Below are 21,937 nucleotides of genomic sequence, written 5' to 3' on the forward strand. Positions count from 1 at the left end.
TGGCTATGACAGGAGTGCAAAAAACAATTGTACGATATCCAGCAAGGATAATATTTTGAAATTTGAAGTTTCAGTTACCAAAAATAATGGCAATTGGCATGTCCAGTGTGGATGGAATTTTCCAAGCAGTTTTGAGTAACCATATAATATGACATCATTTTGAAGAAGTTACGTGCACACACATTTAATAATCCCTTAGTCTTTTGGAATATGAGAGTATAACCAACAACAATAAATAAATCATAGTGTTACTAAGCGCACACGCACACACATATATATAATAAAGTTTTTTATGGAAAGTAATAAAACCTTAGATATATGGTTGAAGCAACATATTTTAGAGTTTTCACTAATTTCAAGTTGTATCTTAGAAACATGTTTTATGTAATAACTTCAACTACATCGCCTCCAAAAGATTGAACATTTCCACTCTCAAATAAAGTTAAGATTTGGCATCTAAGAATAAAGCATTTTTATAATTTCGTATTCATTTCAAAGTATGTAAAGTTTGCATTTTGAAAATGAAATTGTAACTAAAGTACAAATATTATACATAACAACTTAATTCAGTAACAAATAATCAAATAAGGTTACACTGTCACATCTAATAATTCAACTCAACCCCTCAAAATGAGATTGAGCTAGTCACATTTAACAACTATGAATTTACATTCATTTCAAAGTGTTTAAGATTACTGTGTGAAATGGGATCCCACGATCCCACCCTCACATCTAACCGTTCAATTAAGCTATACACACTCCCGAGTGGAAATCTATTTAAATATTGTCAAGTTTATATAAATTTTGTAATGGATAATTTAAAAACTTATTTGTTTTAGATTTATTGTCAATAAATTTGAAGAGTTGGTGATTTACGGAAAGTTAATATTATTAAAATTTAAGATATGATTTATTTTTATTTTTATTTTTGAAAAGAATTACAATGTTGTATATCATATATATATTTTGCTGAGATGTTTAATATGCTTTTTAGGGTTTGGGAATTTAACATGTTTTTTGGTTTTTGGAATGATTTGGGTTTTGGCGAGCAGTTTTGGGATCTGATGTTGTGTTTGAACTGATAGGTTTATTTTACAGCGCAATATGATCTGTAATTATGTCAGTCTATTATCAAAGTTGAAATTTTGTTCATATGGGTCCAAAAAATAAATTAATTAAACATTGTCTATTTATAAAAAAATATGTAACTTCATCATGTTAAATCCGTATTTAAAATAGATAGTCAGTCTATCATCAAAATTGAAATTTTGCTCATACTAATCCAAAAAAAAAATATTAATTCATAAAAAAATATGTCGGTTCATAGTATTAAATCCATATTTAAAATAAATATCTCCGCTCATCATGTTAGATGAGTATTTAAAATAGATATATGTTGTACCTGATTCAATGAAAATTGATTTGGTACCTTTCTTTCCCGTCGCTAATTCAAAGGAAATTTGGTTTGGTACATTTATGTCCCATCGCTAATTCAAAGGAAAGTAGATATGCACATTGAGGGAGATGACGAATTGATCTACTTCAAGGAGAAAAGGCAAAATTTGGTGGATCGCATTAAGGCTATGCATATTGTCTAGGATGAGCTTATATGCATGCTTGACAAGGTTGTACTTAACCTTGAGAGCTCTCTGGACCTTTCTATGAGTTTTGGAAGTAGTACATACCTACATGCAGACTCTTAGTTATAGCATGGGACTACATGCAAGATTCCTTCTGCATGATTTACTCCTTCTTTAACTCCGCAACTGGTTAGTTCTTCTACATGATTTACTCCCTCATTTGATCCTTCTTTCACTCCGCAATTGATTAGTTCTTCTGCATGATTTACTCCCTGATTTTCTCCTCCTTTCACTCTGCAACTGGCTAATTCTCTCCAGAACTTGTTGTAGGTGTTGAGTCTTCTCATTGATCACCACTATGGTGCATTAACTTGGGATCTTCACCGAGTAATGCTATATCATGAGAATTGTAACCTATTTTCTAATGAATCATTCTTTTGTTCTTTCAATTTTCTTTTAGTGTTTTTGCTTTGCAAAGTTGTGTGTTCAAAATTTACTAGCTAGATTCATCTGTGTAGGTTTTCTAACACATTTACATGGCATCAAAACCCACAGGTTTCTAGATAAAAGGTGTACCAATACTTTATTTTGCAGGTATTACAGCTTGGAGATCGAAGATCGACAGAAAAATGGAGTTTCCCAAAGCATCGATCCTAACACCGTACAACTATCACAAATCGAAGAACCAAATGGCTCAATACCTTCATCAAAAAGGGTTGTACAAGATTACCATGGCTGCAGAAGTGGAACGCACTTCAACCATAGAGAAATCCAAGTACCTCAACCGTATGGATGAGGCCCACAGATCCATATGCATGTGCATCTCTCTAGAGTTGCAGTTTCATCTATTTGCGTGCAATACTCCCAATGAGATTTGGAAAAAGGTTGAAGAACTCTATGGGAAATAGGATGAGATGAAAGGACATCTGCTCGAAGTGGAGCTGTTGTCATTGGATCCACAGAACTATGACAGAATTCAAGACTTCTTCACCAAATATAATGATCTATTGCTGCAACTCAAGGGTTGTGGAATTGACAAATCCAAGGAGGAGAGTCGCCAAGTTCTCTCTATTATGTCAAAGCTCGGACCGGAATACTCCATATTTGTGTCTACATTTCATTCAGTAAGGCTCGCAACAGGTAAATCCTACACTATGCCTTCTCTCAAAGAGTTCATGGAGTCCCTTACTTTTGAGCAAGATAAACTCATTAGCATGTGGAAAATCAAACCTCCAAAAGCGCATGCACTTGCTGTGCATGATGGTAGCCACAATAAAAATCACAGATCTGATTCAAATAAAAAAAATCAGTAGCAAAAAGAGAAGGGAAAAGCACATTCCCATCCAAAGAAGGAAGGGTACACCAAGCCCTTCAATGACTCCTCCGGCTCGAGAAATGAGAAAGGGAAGAAAAGAAACAGATGCACCTACTGTCAAAGAGGATTCCATCCAGAATCCTCTTGCATGAAGAAACAAATTGACCAAATGGTAGAAATCCTTCAGAAGCACAACCTTGGGGACCACATCCCTCAGGGCGCCAAGAAGAAAACTGAGGATCCGCCACATGGGAAAGGTAACAATTTTCATGCTTTAGTTGCAATTACTTCTTCCCATGATGCATGGATTATAGATTCTGGTGCATCACATCATATGGCTGCTGCAAAGGAAGTCTATTCCTCTTTGGATGCATGCAAAGGAACTCCCATCCTCATGGGAGATGACTCACCTATTGAGGTCACCTGAAAAGGTAGAGTGGAATTTTTACACTGAAGCTTTGAAGATGTACTTCATGTTCAAAAACTTTCGGTAAACCTGCTTTCAGTTTATCAGATCACTCATTCCGGAACTGGAAAGAGAGTGGAATCCACTCCAGATGCAGTGAACATATATGACCTACATAGCAGCTCCAAAATTGCAACTAGTGAGGTAAACAATGGATCCAGACTATATACATTTTCTGAATTTATTGAATCAGAATCCTCCTTATTGCTTACACATGTTGATGGTAGTAGTAGGCTTTGGCACGAGAGGTTTGGTCACTTAAATTACAGGTATATGAAGCAGCTAAGCAAGCATGAGATGGTGGAAGGCTTGCCAAATATCAGTTTCTCCAAAGGAGTTTGTGAAGGGTGTGTCCTTGGCAAACATCCTAGAGAAAATTTTGACACTAGAAAGACTCACAGAGCATCCTCTCCTCTAGATCTGATCCATAGTGATCTCATGGGACCTTTTCCTCATCCTTCCATCAACAAATTAAGGTATGTGCTTACATTTATTGATGATTTCTCACGGTATACTTGGGTGTATCTTCTCAGGAACAAATCTAAAGTTTTTGCGCACTTTGAAGATTTCAAAGCACTAGTTGAGACACAGTCAGAGAGAAAGATCAAAGCCCTCCGTACAGAAAATGGGGGGGAATATGTTAACACAACACTTCAAAACCTTTGCCTTCAGTCCGGCATATAGTTGCAGTACACAGTTCCATACACTCCGCAGCAGAATGGAGTTGCTGAGAGAAAGAACTGATCTCTCAAAGAGATGGCTTCCTACATGTTGCATGCTAAGTCACTACCTCATAAGCTATGGGTTGAAGCACTTAATTGTGCTAACTACATCCAGAATAGATCTCCTCATAGCTCTGTCAAGGATCAGACCCCCTTTGAGGCTTGGAGCGGCACTAAACCAGAGGTCACCCACTTCCGTGTTTTCAGCTCCCAAGCATGGGCCAGGATCCCCTCTGAAAAGAGGAAAGCTCTTTATCCACAGAGCATTGAGTGCATCTTTGTTGGATACCCTGATGGTGTGAAGGGATACCGATTCCTGATTTCCTCTATGGACAAGCTCATCATTGAGCGAAGTGTCAAATTTGAGGAAAGTCTCTCGCATGCACCTCAATTGCGCATGCAGACACCTTTTATCTACCTCATGTCTGAGATGATGACTCAGTACACTCAGATGCAAATACAGAGAATGAAAATGCCACAGTAGAGCATGCAGATGTAGAGACAGTGTCTTCAGATACAAATCCAGTGCATGCATATGATGATCCACATCCAAGCCCAGATCGAGCTTCCAACAATGAATCAAATTCCCTTGTCATAAATCAGAGAACAAGGAGTTTACGTGAGATATATGCACAAGACCACCCAGCTGCTAGAAATGGTCTTGTGGGGGATAATTCTAATCTATATAGGACTAGCTTAGAGTTTATTGAACCTCCTCTTGTCCTCACTGCCACTGAACCATCGCCATCCTGGCATTGTCATTTGGTTCAGTCTTTTGATCCACAATCTTATGCTGAGGCTGTTGGGCATCCATCTTGGGACTCCGCCATGGAGGAGTATAACTCCCTCGTTGAGAACTAGACCTGGGATCTAGTCCCCCTTCCTTCACGAAGGAAACTTGTCTGATGAAAATGGCTCTACAGGACCAAGAGTGCTGCAGATGGGCAAATCACTAGACGGAAAGCAAGGCTAGTAGCTAAAGGCTTCCAACAAGTGCATGGCATTGATTATGACGAGACCTTTGCTCCAGTAGCAAATATGGATTCCATATGCCTTACACTTGCCATTGCGGCTGCCCATGGATGGGAAGTACATCAGATGGATATGAAGAATTCCTTTCTTCACAGAGACCTATCAGAGGAGATTTATATGGAGCAGCCACATGATTTCATTAAGGATTCATCTTTGGTCTGTAGACTGAAGAAACCTCTCTACGGCCTTAAGCAGGCCCCGAGATCTTGGTATGCGAAGATGAATTCTTTTCTCTTATCACAAATCTTCGAAATATGTAAGTCTGATCCGAATGTTTACATGCTCAGGACACATGATTCTCTTCTAATCTTAGTTTTGTATGTGGATGATCTCCTGATCACCGGCAGCTCGATTTCAGCCATTGTTGTAGTCAAGAGGGCCTTGCATGATAGGTTCTTGATGATGAACATGGGTCCATTACACTTCTTTCTTGGTCTTGAGATCAGCCAGGATGCCACAGGCATCAAACTCTCTCAAGCTAAGTATGCACGAGATCTCCTCAAGTGATTTCACATGACTAACTGCAAGCTAGCACCGACTCCTTTTCTGTCTGTTGTCCGCCTTGAGGATGGAGGTGACACTCCATTAGTTGACAACACTCTCTACTGATAGCTAGTGGGGAGCTTATTGTACCTCACCCACTCCAGACCAGATCTCTCATATGCAGTAGGGGTAGTTTCCAGATACATGCAGGAGCCGCATGAGCTACACTAAAATGCTGCCAAGCACATCCTCCGATATGTGTAGGGCACCATCACCTTCGGGATTCACTATGCAGCGAGCATTGCATTGAGTCTCCTTGGCTTCACTGATTTTGATTGGGCGGGCGACAATATTGATCGCAAGTCCACCTCCGGATATTCACTTAGTCTAGGGTCTGGCCCTATCTGTTGGTCGAGCAAGAAGCAGGCTGCTAATTCTCTCTCTTCAGCCGAGGCCGAGTACAGAGGAGTAGTCAACACCACCATTCAGGCTATGTGGCTACAACACTTCCTCACTGAGTTGGGCGTCCAGTTCCACCAGTCCATTGTCATCTGGTGTGACAACTAGAGCACTCTGAAATTTTACAGGGATCCAGTACAACGGCAGTGGACGAAGCACATAGAGATCCATATGCACTACATCAGAGACTTAGTACATGATCCGGTCATTGATTTGCAGTTTTGTCCTTCATCAGAACAAACTGTAGACATATTCACCAAGACATTCATTGAGCAGAAGTTTCGCTCTCTGCACGATCGTTTTGGAGTGAAGGACAGTTTCTTAGCAACTGTCTGTTCTTCCTCTTTTCTTTTGATTACATTGTATTTTGAGGAGGTGTTTTTCCCATGAGGTTTTCCCTCTTTCCTCAATTTTAGTACAAGTTGCACTGTGTTTTGGGTGACCTTTGGCCTTAGTTGCCAAGGCCCATTTTCTATTTTTCCCCATAGTGGTGTTGAGGGGGGTGTTGGAAGTAGCACACACCTACATGCAGACACTTAGTTAGAGCAAGGGACTACAAGCAAGATTCTTTCTGCATGATTTGCTCATTCTTTAACTTCACAACTAGTTAGTTCTCCCTGATTTGCTCCTTCTTTCACTCCGGTTAGTTCTTCTGCATGATTTGCTCCTTCTTTCACTCCGGTTAGTTCTTCTGCATGATTTGCCCCTTCTTTCACTCCGCAACTGGCTAGTTCTCTTTGGAACTTGTTGTAGGTGTTGAGTCTTCTCATTGATCACCACTATGGTGCATTACGTTGGGATCTTCACCCAGTAATGCTATATCATGAGCATTGTAACCTATTTTCTTATGAATTCTTTTTTTCTTTTGATTTTCTTTTAGTGTTTTTTTCTCTGCAAAGCTGTGTGTTCAACCTTTACTAGCTAGATTCATCTGTCCAGATTTTCTAATACATTTACAATGAGCATAATTTCTACATTCGATGGAGAAGATCCTAATAGAATGGTAAGGCCACATAAGCGCCATCATGGTGGTGGTTTAGGCAATGGTGTGGGTGCAACAGGTGGCGTCTTGAATTCCGAAGACAGAAATGGTGTTTCAAGAATGGACTATGTAAATGGTAGCGAAGAAGCAGATATTAGGTCTCGTCTGCTTCGGTTGGATGAAAAATACGAGTATGATGCCACTGGATCTCATCCTAAGGCTCTTAGTACTGTCAAAGTTATGGTTGCTGATGTTTTTCTCGATCGCTGTTCGGATCAAACACGTTTTCCGCCCATTGATTCTGCTGCGGTTCCTAGGAAATTGGAAAATGGTTACTGCACACCTGCAGATAAGAACACTCTCGTTGAACTCGGGGGAGAAGTGGGGGCTATTGCAGCTGTAGAAATGGCATTGAAAGCATTTGCACATGAAAATGCAGGTGTGGACTTGGAAGAATATGCAGTGATCGGTAAAAATAGGATAATGGTACTGAATATTGACCGAACCCGATTGGCAAAGGTGCTTCTTGAAACAACACATCAACTAAATACTAAAAATACAGATAATACAAATGGAATGGGTGCTGTTCTAGTAATGGAAACTGCTGTTGGAATGGATTTAAGTAGAGCCGCAGCTGGTATGAACTCCATCATTCCGAGGCCAGATACGTGGGCTGGATCCAGTGGACCTCATCTGCAAGGTGTTCATCGAGCCGCAGCTGGTATGAACTCCATCATTCTGAGGCCAGATATGTGGGCTGGATCCAGTGGACCTCATCCGCAAGGTGTTCATCGCATGCCATTGACAGGACCTCCAATGTTTCCAGAGCAAACCTCCACAAATGATGGGCCCGAGAGCTGTCCATAGACCCATGGGTTTTATGGGAATGCCTAGACCTGGTGGTGTTCCTGGATAGGGGATGGGATTTAATGGTCATCCTGCTATGCAAAGGCCGCCAATAGGACCATCTCCTGGTCTAGTTCCACCTCCTGTATCTTCCAAACCAAGCACAGAGGAGGATGACATCAAAGATATTGAAGCATTGCTTAAGAAAAAATCATTTAGCGAGTTGCGGAAATCCAAGACAAGTGAAGAACTTTATGATCTAATTCATCGTCCGACTGCAAGAGAAACTGCTCTTGCTGCAAAGTTTAAAACAAAAGGAGGTACCCAGTTGAAAGAGTATTATAAAGCTTTAACAAAAGAAGATTGCCGACGTCAAAGATGCTCCTATATTGCATGTGAGAAGGTTCACTTCAGGCGAATATTTGCTTTACATACTGATATTAGCCTGGGTGATTGTTCTTTTCTGGACACTTGTCGGCATATGAAGATATGCAAATACGTGCACTATGAGCTGGATGCAATTCTTGATCTACCCATGCCAGGGATGGTTGGCCTTCCACCACCAAAACCTTTACGTGCAGAATATTGCTCAGAAATTGAGCTTGGGGAGCCACAATGGATCAATTGTGATATACGCAATTTCAGAATGGATATTTTGGGTCAGTTTGGTGTTGTTATGGCAGAACCACCCTGGGATATTCACATGGAATTGCCATATGGAACAATGGCTGATGATGAGATGAAGAATTTGAATGTGCCAACTCCGCAGACTGATGGTCTCATTTTCCTTTGGGTTACTGGACGTGCAATGGAACTTGGACGAGAATGTCTGGAACTATGGGGTTATCATCGCATTGAAGAGCTTATCTGGGTGAAGACTAATCAACTTCAGCGAATTATTAGAACAGGGAGAACAGGCCACTGGTTGAATCACAGTAAAGAACATTGTCTTGTTGGTATTAAGGGTGATCCAGAAGTGAACCGTAACATTGAAACAGATGTCCTTGTTTCTGAAGTTCGAACGAAAAGCCGAAAACCAGATGAAATGTATGCGATGCTAGAAAGGATAAGTCCTCGTACCCGAAAACTTGAACTGTTTTCACGGATGCATAACATTCATGCAGGGCGGATTTCACTTGGTAACCAATTAAATGGGGTGAGATTAGTTGATGAAGGATTGAGAACAAGGTTCAAAGCTGCCTATCCAGATGTGGAGGTGCAACCTCCTTCTCCTACAAGATCTGCTTGTGTGTCTGATGGAGAGGCAACTACACAAGCAAACAGTCGTTTTAGCGGAATGGAACCCAAGGTTACACCTGAACACATGCCTATGACATGATCAGAAAATTATGCATCAGTGGAGAAGTTTGTCGCTAAAGACGCTGAAACGATAACTTGAAAACTTACTTTTGTGTTGAACTGACCAAGAACTTTTTAAAATGACTCTTGGCAATTATATATAAATAGCATCTACAGAAGCAGCTGAACATGTTCAGAAATGGTGTACTTGTTCTCAGTGAAATCTGTAGGTCCAAAATGCAAAAGGTTATGATAAAATGTATTTTAAGATTTTTATGTAGTAATCACTTTCTGGAATTTAGTACGAACCTGTGTTAAACACTTGACTCGATATATAGTACGTATTATATAAATGATTTTTTAGATTATTTTTCAGCATTGTATGTCCAAAAGGATTACGGCGTTTTTAGATTATTTTCTAGCTTTGTATGTCTAAAAGGATTATTTTCCAGTTTCTGAAATGCCTCTGGCCCAGTGAATTCCTAAACTATTCCTTGTCATACCTAGAAACTGCTAACGTTGTTTCTTTTGGGTGGTTTCCGGAGGCTTCGAGAAACTATCAATAGTCTCCATCTATTTTTGCACTCACTGTAAGATTTCTTCATCGAGAATAAATAAATAAAATGCCCTCAAAACTTGTATTAAAAAGTCAAACACTAAGGGAGAAGACACATTTCATTCTAGGTAAAGGCATAACTAGAGTCCAATACTGAAAAGTTTTTATTTAATCTATATACTGAATTCAAGTGATAGATTTTTTTTTGCTATATGTTGCAATTTCATAATATCTCTATCCTACGTTTAATATTCTTACTAATGCCTTGTCCTTCCCATATTTTGGAAACTTGTTTCTTGCCATTCCTTATTTCCCATTTCCCATACCGGGCAATACATAGGATTTGTCTTTTTTCTAAAATAGATATTTCTAACATACTCATACATTACTACCAATTGATGTGAAATAATTGACATAATAATTTTGGAAGATTAGTTTGAAATTAGTTTAGTGTCATGGGAATATTTTATGCATATACCCATACATAGAGGCACAAAGGTCAGTGGTGTAGTTGGATAACTAATTTTTTCATAAATTAACATTCATTATTTATATGATTGAAATATGATTGTATTGAGTGTTAACATTCATTATTTATTTGTATAATAGAAATAGGATTGTATTCAGGGGAAAGTGATCGTGATACAAGGTTTGTCTTCTATTTTTGATACGACATTAATGTTGTAGCTCACGTTCTTCATGCTATCAAACTCCAATAACCTAGATTATTTAACCTGTATCATTTAACACACGGAAAGAAGAACTTATCTATAGAATTAACAATGACAAACGTTGAATTGGATCACACATACACTTATGGACACATCTGATTTTCTACAAAAAGTACATATTACATAATTATGAAGCAATGATTTTTCCCAATCATCTCTATTGAATTATGAATGCTTTGTTCAATCTTCCCAAAATTGTGTTCTTTGCGCAACCTTGATGAGCCCAAATTTTGGTAACATTTTTGGTTCATTTGGCTTACTCACCTTGCTCAACCCTTCATTTTTTATCAATTATGCATCATTTCTTAGTATATTCATGTTATTTGTAGGAAGGAGGGCAGTCATTATGCCTATGTGGCTAATACACGTTTATTTCAGGTTTTTTTACATTAAATGGAGCAAAGACCACGCAGATGGAGGCAAGGAGAGAGCCAAGGTGGCATTGCGGGTTTATAGGAAGGTTTTCCATGGTCTTGAATGACCTTCCTCATGATCTCCACCCCAACTCCGAGCTCCAACAACTATCACCACCGAGCTAGAAGGCAGCCAACGGATTCTACAGGAACGGCAGTTTACTTTTAGTTGGACAGCCAAGCCCCACTAATTTAGGAGGCCAGCTTGGCCCTCATAATGTATAAATATTGAGGTTGTAGCCTTCGATGGGGACATTTTTGAACCTTTGTTGCAGATTTTGAATCACGAGCTATAGCTTTGTTTTGCTCTTTGTAAGCCATTTTTGGCATGTTGTTAGACTTATGATTATGATCTTTTAATAAAAGGCAGGCAGATTTGAGTTCAATCCTGAGTTCTTAGAGGAGCTATAGCTCTCAGGTTTGGGCCCAACCTGAGAGCAATAGGCCTCCTTTCTTTGTATTGTTACTTTTCTTTCCTTTCAGCATTTTGTTTCTTTGCTTTGACATGCATTTGGAAGACACAGTCTGCTGATTTGAATTTCTTGAAGTGATTAAGTAGGTTAGTCTTAGGGATAAAATGCTTTCAGCAGTTTAGATTAGAATAGGAGGATTAGAATTCATCAGAGTTCCAAGAAAAAGTTGATCGTACACTCACTTCCACCTCTGTTTAGAGATTGGGAGTGTAGACCATGCCAACCACCAAAAAACGCAGTTTTACATGTTCATGCATGCTTTAAAGTCATATTTCCATTGGTAGAAGTGTCCATGCATTTAGATCTTGAGCAATAACTCCTTGTTTCAGCACCATGCACGATTTCTATCTTAACTTCCATCGATGTTCTTTGGTTTTTAATACAACAGTTAGAATAGGTTGATGAATTCTCGGTTTTGTGCAAGACAGAGGTGATTTGATCCATTTACACTGCGCAACACCACTCTATCACGTCCTTATCCTTCTCAACAGTGCCTAAGCCATCTCCTTACCTCCCAGTTAGATCATTTGGCCACCATCTCTTCTGTTATCCACGTTGTTTTATCTTTTCGGCCTTCCATTTGCCTCTACCCTTCTATCGAACAACCATCTTGACACACCCCCTCTCCATATCATTTCTCTTTCCATAGGCCATCACAAGCTCCTCTCTCATCCTACCTATCCACCCATACAGCTCATTAACCCCTCCATCACCCAAAACTTCGACTGCAGAACATCCTGTAGAAGTTAGCAGACTTCCTGTAGAAATCCCGAGCTTCCTGTAGGATCCCCTGCAGACATCCTGTAGAAGCTTGCAAACACGGTTTCCAGGCACCTGAACATTGTGAACTTCTGTGTAATGATGTTAGGGATCCCCTGTAACCTCTCAGAGTCCTCCTGACCTTTCCCAAGCCTTCCTCCCCTTGAACTACCCCTGCACAGTCAAGACCGAGTAAGAAGCACATTCATAATAACTCCAACCATTTGAGCAAAAATACAAAAACATGTTCTCTTCAGATGAAATTAGTTTAAACTCATGCATCTCATCTCACTAGAAGTAATGGCATCATTTTTAGAAGTTGCATTCCCATCATTGCATCATAAGGATTAAGCTAGTCAGATTAGGGTTTACTAGGGTTTCCATGCTTTGTTGGCTTTCAGTTCATTCTTGCAAAGTAGGTTGATTTCCTTTGAGATAGCTTTCGTTCATCACTTAAAAAGCTTCTTCTGAGAACATATAGAAGTTGGCTTGAGCCCTAGCGGACTTGTGCCAGCTGGCCAAGTGACAGCTGCGACAAGAGCTAGTACTTGTGCATACAGCATCGTCGCTTCCAAGTTTGTTACGGACTACCGGGTTGATAAAATTAGAGAAGGAATCTCCAGGAGTTGTAGCATCATTGCTACAATACTGGAGCCCACCATATTTTTGGCGCCGTTGCCGGGGAAGCATCAGAGTATTAGTAATTGTTGCTTTTCTTCTATTTTCCTACTCTCGCCTTCTGCCAAGTAGTTTATTTCATTTCCATTCTGCAAAAGTAGCATAGACATTTCCTGCTTTCATAGATTAGCATTTCAATTCCGCAATTTCAATTTTGCAAGCATAGATTAGCATTTCAATTCTGCAAGAGTAGACTAGCATTTCCATTCCTGCAATTCCATTTGAGCAAAGTAGATTAGTTCTTTCCTGCTTTCATTTCAATTCTGCATTTTTATTTCAGCAAGATAGTTAGTTGTAGATCAATCGGTTTCAGTTTTGCAGGTACCAAAGAAAAAAAACAAAAGCAATCAAAAAATTCTCTCCATTTCATGCCTCGTAGGAATCGAGATAAAACAAGCAAATTCTTACCCAACACCCCCACCACATCACTGAGTCACCCTTCTCTCTTCTTCGGTGACAGTGATCCAGAAGAACCTATAGGTGAACCTCCTGAGATATACGAAGATCCTAGAGCAGAAGAAGAATTAGAGACCATCCCATCTGAAGCTATGGCTGACAATAGAGGAGAAGATGAGAGAATAGAAGGTGCCTTCCCAATCCGAGAAACCAATGGAGATATGAAAATGAAAAACATTAGTCCCTCTGCTCTACCTCACTTCCATGGACTGACTACTGAAGATCCTGATACCTTCCTGTTTGAGTTTGCTGTCCTTTGTCGAACCTATGACTATACTGAAGATGAGCAGAAGCTGAAACTCTTCCCTTCAACTCTTAAGGATGCAGCATTACGCTGGTTCATGGGCTTACCTGGGAATAGTATCACCACTTGGGCTCAGATGCAGCAAGCTTTCAATACCAAGTATCGGGACTACTGTAGGTCCAAGGAAACCAAGGGGGAAATCTTTCGGATGACCATGGGAAATGATGAGTCCTTAGAAGATTATGAGGATAGGTTCCAACTTAGCTATAAACGGGCCAGGTGCACACTTGACCTTGAATCCCTCAAGTTGGTCCTGCTCCGAGGAGTCCCTGAAGACCTCTTAGATACCCTTCACATGTTAGCTGGGGGAGATATTTACCAACTGCCTTATGAGGACATCAAGACTGTCTTTAGAAACCACTCTAGGGTAGCCCGGAAACGAGGTAGAGGAAACCTTCTCTCAGCTGGTATTCCTTTCTCCAAGAATGAGTTTGCAAATCAATTAGAAGATCTTAAGAGTGAGGTGAGACAGACCATTGCCATGCAACTTGACACATTCAGGATCCAGCAGAAGAAGGAAGAAGCTGAGAGGGCCTTGGCTATCTTCTGCCCTAGATGTACAAGGAGACACCCTAAGAACGAATGCCCATTGCATTCGGTTGAAGTGTGCTTCGTTTGTGAGGAGGACCATCCCACAAATCAATGCCCAACCTTACCTGGACTTAAAGCCATGTACCAAGGGACAGAATCCCCCACTGAACCTCTCTATTTCCTCAACCAAAGGAGGCCACAAGGACCTAGACCTTACCAGCAGGGGATGCAAGGGGCACCCCAATCTTATTACAACCCCAACCAATCGACTCCTATGCCTTCTTGGGGCCCCCCTGCTCATCCTTCCTGGTCCATGCCTCTTCCATGGTCTTATCCACCTCAGTACCCTACTCAGCCCACTACTCATTCATATCACTCACATGCCCAGCCATAGCCTAAGTGGAATGCACCTCAGTCGGGGTGGAGGCCCCAGTACAACACTCCTCCCGCCATTTTGCCTCCACCACCAGTTCAACCTCAACCATTACCTCCTGCTCCTCCAAGGCAACCTCAAATTCCTGCTCAACCGAACCTGAACCCCAACAATAGGCAGGCCCAGTAGGTATACACTGGGGAAACATCATGCCCTACCTATGCTGTGGAGATCCAGAAGATCAATCTTCGATCTGGAAAGACTCTTCCGGATCACCAACCTCCTCCCCCAGAGGACGAGGAAGACAAATAGGAAAGTGAACCAAAGGCTATTCCACCCTTTCCTGGGAGACTAACAGCCACCACACAACCCAACCCAGAGGAGGATGAGCTTCTGGGAGAGCTCAAGCAGTTGTGTGTGAAAATACCACTTTTCCAGGCCATCAAGGATGTGCCAATATACAACAAACTGGTTAAGGAAAAGTGTTTCAAACACCCAGGCAGGCGAAAGAGAGATGCTTCAACCATCAATGTCTTAGGACAACTGTCTGACCTTATGTTAGGACAAGTCATCTGCCCAAAGTAACTAGATCCTGGGAGTCCTGTAGTAGATGTCCACATCAATGGCACAATCATACCTCACACCTTGATTGATCTGGGGGTTGCCATTAATGTGATGACCAGGGATACCATGCTCAAACTCAATCTTCAGGGTTCCTTGAGGAAGACCTCAACAGTCCTGCAACTAGCAGATCACTCCACCGTGACTCCCGAAGGGATTGTGGAGGATGTCTTGGTCTCTGTCGACTCTTGGGAATACCCTGCAGATTTCTTGGTTCTGCAACCCAAGGCAAAGCTTACTGGATATCCTCTTATTTTGGGAAGGCCTTGGTTAGCCACTGCAGATGCTTACATAAGTTGTCGTGCAGGAAACATGACCATCAAAAATGGTCCTATGTCCAAGCAGCTAGTCCTATACCCTCCTGCCCAACCCTCCTTAGAGCATGACTTACCACTATGGTTGGAGGAAGGAGAAGAGGATGAGGTGTACTCAGCACCTTTGTGCACCTTCGACACCACTAGAAGAGACCCCCCAACCGAGGATGACTTGATTGAGACCTTGATCCAGAATCCACCTTCCAGTGCACTATCCTTAAAGAAATTGGTGGAGGATGCCCAAGCCAGCACCTGACTGGACCTTTGTGCCACCAACCCTGTCACTCCCAGAGTCAAGAATGTGGAGTTCGGCCCTGAGAGAACGTTAAAGATCAGCTTCTCCCTATCTCCTTCCCAGGAAAAGGAGCTGTGTAGCCTGTTGGCCAGTCACCTAGATGCTTTTGCTTGGAGCTATAAGGAGATGAAAGGGGTCCATCCTTCGGTCTGTACCCATCACATATACATCAAAGAGGATTTTAAACTGGTTAGGCAACCTCAGAGGAGAATGAATCCAACCTTAAGGACATTGTCAAGGAAGAGTTGCAAAAACTATTGGATGCCAGATTCATTTACCCCATCTCAGATAGTGAATGGGTGTCCCCTCTGGTGTTGGTTCCCAAGAAAAATGGGAAGTGGAGAATCTGTGTAGACTACCGAGAACTGAACAAAGCGACCAAGAAAGACCATTTCCCTCTACCTTTCATAGATCAAGTGTTGGATGGACTGGCAGGAAAGAAGTTCTTCTCTTTCCTGGATGGGTTTAGCGGGTACAACCAAATCCAAATCAGCCCGAAAGACCAAGATAAGACCACCTTCACTTGTCCTTGGGGTACCTTTGCCTACCGAGTCCTTCCCTTTGGGCTATGCAATGCTCCTGCTACCTTCCAGAGAGCTATCTTGAGCATCTTCTCGGAGCTGGTCCATGATGAGGTGGAAATATATATGGATGACTTCACTCCTTATGGGTCCAACTTCCAGGAAGCATTGTCCAATCTGGGAAAGGTCCTAACTAAATGCATTGAGATGAACCTATCCCTTAGTCCTGAAAAGTGTGAATTCCTGATGACTGAAGGGACCATGCTAGGCCATACCATTTCTTGCCAAGGGTTACAAGTGGATCCTAACAAAATTTCTCTCGTCAAGAAGGTTCCACCTCCCAAAAGGTAAGGGATGTCCGGAGTTTCTTAGGATTAGCAGGGTATTACCGGAGATTCATTAAAGACTTTAGCAAGCTATCCTCACCATTGTTTGGCCTGTTGGCAAAATATGTGGAGTTCAAATGGACTGACGATTGTCAGAGGGCTTTGAATGAATTAAAGGACAAGTTGGTGTCAGCCCCAATCTTGAGAGGTCCAAACTGGGCCCTACCTTTCCACATCCACACTGATGCCTCGAACAAAGCCATAGGGGCAGCTTTAGGACAAGTTGAACAAAAACTTCCATATGCCATTTACTTTGTTAGCAAAAACTTGTCCAAAGCTGAGCTGAATTACACTGTAACCGAGAAAGAATTCTTGGCTGTGGTCCATGCACTGAAAAAGTTCCGACATTATATCACTGGCTATCAAACCTTTGTACACACGGATCATGCTGCAATTAAATATTTAATGAATAAACCAGATGTGAATGCTCGTATTATTAGATGGTTACTTTTGTTGCAGCAGTTTGATTTGACCATTGTCGACAAACCAGGTAAAGAAAATGTTGTTGCTGACTTTTTATCTAGATTGGATTTGTCTGCAGATGAGGATGGAACAGTGGATGACCAGATGCCCGATGAACATCTGTTTGCTATCTCAGTACTCTCTCCATGGTTTGTTGATATAGCAAACTACCTTGTTTTAGCACAGTTCCCTCCGCACCTATCCTCAAGAGAGAAGAGCAGAATCATCAAAAAAAGTGCCTCATTTACTTGGATCGGGGGCAATCTGTTCAAGCTTGACCCTGATCAGATCTTAAGGCGTTTTGTAAGGGAGGAGGAAGTCTTTGATATCCTCCTCACCTGTCATGATGGGCCTTGTGGAGGACATTTTGCAGCAAAAAGGACTGCCTTCAAAATCCTGCAGGCAGGTTACTATTGGCCCACACTTCATCAAGATGTCAGAAGGTACATCAGCCAATGTGACCGATGCCAAATAATGGGGAAACCGACTCAAAGGGATGAGATGCCTTTCCAACCTCAAGTGACTCTTGAGCCATTTGAGAAGTGGGGTATGGATTTTGTGGGTCCAATCAACCCTCCTTCGAGGCAAAGGTCTTACATCATTGTGTGCACTGACTACCTGACAAAGTGGGCAGAGACTAAAACAATCAAGGCAGAAACAGAAGAAAAGGTGGTTGAGTTCTTAAGGGAGAACATCTTCTACAAATTTGGCTACCCAAGAGAGCTGGTCACCGATCAAGGGAGCCAGTTCACATCCAACTTGATTGAAGACCTACTAGCTCACCACAAAATCAAGCATAGGACTTCCACCCCCTATCATCCACAGGCAAATGGGCAAGTGGAAGTAACCAACAGAGCATTGGAAGGGATTTTGACTAAGGTGGTGAGCAGAAGTAGGAAAGATTGGGCAGATCGCCTGGTTGAGGCCACATGGGCTTACAACACCACCTGGAAGACCACCACCGGCTTCACACCTTATGAGCTGGTCTATGGGAAGAAAGCTTTGTTGTCCATTGAATTTGAATACAACACTTTGAGGATGGCAGCTCAGCTAGACCTAGATCTCAGCCATGCATAACAAGAAAGGTTATTGCAGCTGAATGGACTGGACGAGCACCGGATGCAGGCTCTCCTTCACTCAGAAGTGGTTCAACTTCAGAGAAAGGTGTGGCATGACCAACACCTCCATGACAAGCAATTCCAGCCGGGATATTGGGCCTTGTTGTATGACTCCAGGTACAAAGATTTCAAGGGGAAGCTGTGAACCAGATGGCTAGGACCATATGCAGTGGAAAAATGCCATGACAATGGATCTGTTCTTATTCGAACCATTGATGAGGAAGCAATCCCCATGCTTTTCAATGGGCATCGATTGAAGATCTACAGGAAACCTCTCTCAAGACAAGAGTTCATCAAAACTATGGAGAAATCAATGTTGGTCATAGAGAAGGGTTCTGCCTCTGCTTTGGGCATACCTTGAAAAATCTAAAAAAAAAAAAAAAAGGAAGAAAAAATAATAAAGATCCTTGGGTGAAAGCCTTTCTGAGGCTCCCAAGGCAGGTGGTAGGGGTGAAAACCTCATTGAGGCGCCCTTATTGTCTTTAAAAAAAAAAAACAAAAAAAAATGAGATTTGGAAAAAGATCCTTGAGTGAAAACCTCTCTGAGGCGCTTAAGGCAGATGGCAAGGGTGAAAACCTCATTGAGGCGCCCATGCTATCTTTCAAAAAAAAAAAAAAAGAGAAAAGAAAACAATAAGCAAAAAGACAGGGACAACAAGTTTATAATGCATGCAGGTTGCAGGTGTTCTATGGAGGAGAGGAGGCCTCTCAACTCAAAGCCAAGGATCCTTATCATGCTTCCAGGAGACCTCACCAGCACCTCCTCCAAGAGTACTCATCTTCTCCAAGGTATGGGCACGATTGCATCACAACTTAAGTCTTCTACAGGAAGGTGCAGACTTTCTACAGGAAGGTGCAAACTTTCTAGAGGAAGTTCTGTATTTCTACAGGAAACTTCCTGTAGAGGTTCGGGACGGCCCAGAATTCATTGTATGAGGAGATCTAATGACCAAGGATTGGTTTGGACGCATGCAAGCTACTGTTGTCACCCCTACACATTGCTGTCACCTCTTTCTACCACCCCTGTCGACATGCAATGAAGATACTTGCACCATCAAAGCAGATCATTGAGTTATCAAGAGAAAGAAATTTTTAAGATGAAAAAAACGCTGAGATGTCATACCATATCCATCCCAGCCATCCATGAGCTCTGTGAGCGTGACCGTGAGGCCACTGCCTTCGTCGTGCAGCATGCACCCGAGGAAGAAAAACTGTTACAGGACATCCTGCAGGAGTCCCGTAACAGTTAAGCCCACTAGAGTATACACCATTCACAACGCTTGCCACATGCAATAAAAACGCGGGCGCGTGCAGCCGAAGCATCCAATTCATCGTCAACGGCCTGTGAATGTGAACCGTCGGACCTGTGCAAATCTACCAACAGTAAATGAATCCACTCATCGTCGTCCAAAAACCGAAAAATCGTGTTGCGGCCGCACAGGTAAGTGCCTCGACCCTTTCTTCCATCGAATTGCATGAATTTTACTTTGAAAATGTTTGCAAGTGTGAAGTGAATGGGTTGAGCAGTTGGATGGCCATCCGACTAGCCACGTCGACCAGTTAGTGGTCTAGTCGGATGTTTGGGCGGTGGTCGTGGCAAAAAGGAATGGGCAGTGCACACGTGAGAGCCATCCCGTCGGGAAAAATGAGTTTTAAACAGAAGAGACGGCGGCGGATCTGTGGGGAATGATGCGGCAGTAAGGGAACTCGTAGACGAATGATGGAATGACGTCGTCCAACGGTCCGACAGGGACAGCTCACCCCCGCGCCACGAATTCCGCCGAATTCAAATCTAATCGGCTAGATTGCCACCCCATGCATTTATCATTCACTGTTTGAAACTCGAGTGATTATCCGGATCCCTCTGCAACTCGACACTCCAAGTCTTTGGCCATTCGAACGCCTGTGAAGCAACACCAAGAGCGTAGATCCACTGCAGTATCCTCCGGAATCCGCGCGCTTCTCCTACAGGAAAGTTGTCTCTACAGGAAACTGGGTTCCTCACGTGAGAAGGTGGCGGATTAAAAAGGTAAGCCTGAACTCTCCATGCAATTGGTTTTGAGGGTGGCAGAATCGACGTCTACAGTCTGGTCGTAGAAAATTTTTGCAAATGTTGTCTGCTGTTGCATGGATTGTTGTCCTACAGGATGTCAGCGTAATTAAGCTGTGTTAAGGTTCTCAGAAGATAAAAATGGGGTTCGTAGAACAAGTCTACTGCCACCGTGGAATGAAGTTAGCCTGCAGATAATGAAGTACATCACCTGCGAAGGCCGTTTTAGCATTGTATATGGGTATCATTTTCGGTTACTCACTGAATTACGGCACCAAATGGATCTACCTGTAGAAAACAAACTCAGTCTCCCTTACTTTCTACTACAGTCTCTGATTGAGTGTGCAACCAAGTTGAAAGAAGGCACACCAGACCAGGTAGCCCACCATGGACTCATCAAACTCCTCGTGGAGGATGCGCTCCACACATACAAGGTTCCTCTCTCATGGGAAGCCTTCAGGAATTTGACCAAGGATGGTGATATAAAGATGCTGACCAAAGAGCTCGGTTCATCTAGCAGTGAGGAGAAAGAGTCAGTGCCCGCAGTGAAGAAAGAAAAAGGCCAGAAGACCCCGACCACAGAGCAGAAGAAAAAGCAAGAGAAGAAACAAGAGAAAAAGGGTGACAAGGAGGAAGAGGACACACCCTTTTTGACGGCAAGAGAGAAAAGATTGCAAAGCAGAAAGGACAAGACTGAGAAGATCCACGTCAGCAAAAGTGCCTCGAAAGCAACTGCAACCAAATCAAAAAGCAAAACCCATGCAGTAAAACAAACCAAAGCGGTGACACCTGTTTCTATAGGAAAACCGAAACAGGCTTCTACAGGAAGCCCGAAATTAACTAAAACAGGGTCTTCTACAGGAAGCCCTGAAAAAGTGAAACCCAAGGAGAAGAAAGCTGACATTCTTGCAAGGGAGGCAGCAACTGTGCTGGCCGCCCTCAGTACCCCTTCTAAGCCAAAGGAGAAGAGAAAGAGGGAGACCCCTCTATATTTTAAAGCTAGAAGAAGTGTGAGAATAAAGACGGGCAAGCCACAACCTTCGTCCAGCAGCCCAATCATTATTGAAGATGCCCCTACTTCACCCAAGGAAAGGTCCCCCTCGAGGATATCAGTCACCTATGAGAGGGGGAGCCCGAAGAAAACTACGTGGCAAGAAAAGTTAGACCAATTGACTACAAAAGCTCGGCTACAGGATGCTGAAGATGCTCTACAGGAAACCTTAGCCAGACTTAAAGAAACTGAGATAATGGAGGGAGAAGCGCCCTTATCACCACCAATGGAGGAAGAGGTAGAGCCACCAAAAGAAGTGGAGACAGATCATATACAAGAGCCTAGCCCTCAGCCAAGTCTGAGTTCATATTACAACTTTTTAGAGGCTGGCAAAATTATACCTCAGAAATTTACTGTGCCACTGTTTTTTGCATTGGAGGAAGAAAGAGTCCGTACACACACGTGGATGAAAATAGCAAAGTCAAAAGGTGTGGCGGACATAGGTCCCTTGCAGGAGCAGCTCAAGGAAGCCAGAAGTGAATTGTCCATGGCTAAACACGTGGCAAATTGCCAACGAGTGTTCCTACAGGAAGAAAACCAAAAGCTGAGATTGCAGCTATAGGAGCTGAGGGCAGGGATAGGCACATCCTCCAAGGACACCATAGTAGAACAGCAAGGCAAAGAGGAACTGAACATCGGTCTTGGGGAGCCCACTACACAT

The 21,937-nt window shown here is 42.4% G+C and overlaps 1 pseudogene; it reads left to right on the forward strand.

The window, feature by feature from the left end:
- Positions 1-1,505: 1,505 nt before the first annotated feature.
- LOC149187999 (N(6)-adenosine-methyltransferase MT-A70-like) lies at positions 1,506-9,284 on the forward strand (annotated as a pseudogene).
- The last annotated feature ends 12,653 nt before the right edge of the window (positions 9,285-21,937 follow it).

The sequence above is a fragment of the Pinus tabuliformis genome, chromosome 3_1 (assembly GCF_031772625.1).
Source record: "Pinus tabuliformis cultivar Carrire ecotype Pingquan chromosome 3_1, CPIR1, whole genome shotgun sequence".
NCBI classification, from domain to species: domain Eukaryota; kingdom Viridiplantae; phylum Streptophyta; class Pinopsida; order Pinales; family Pinaceae; genus Pinus; species Pinus tabuliformis.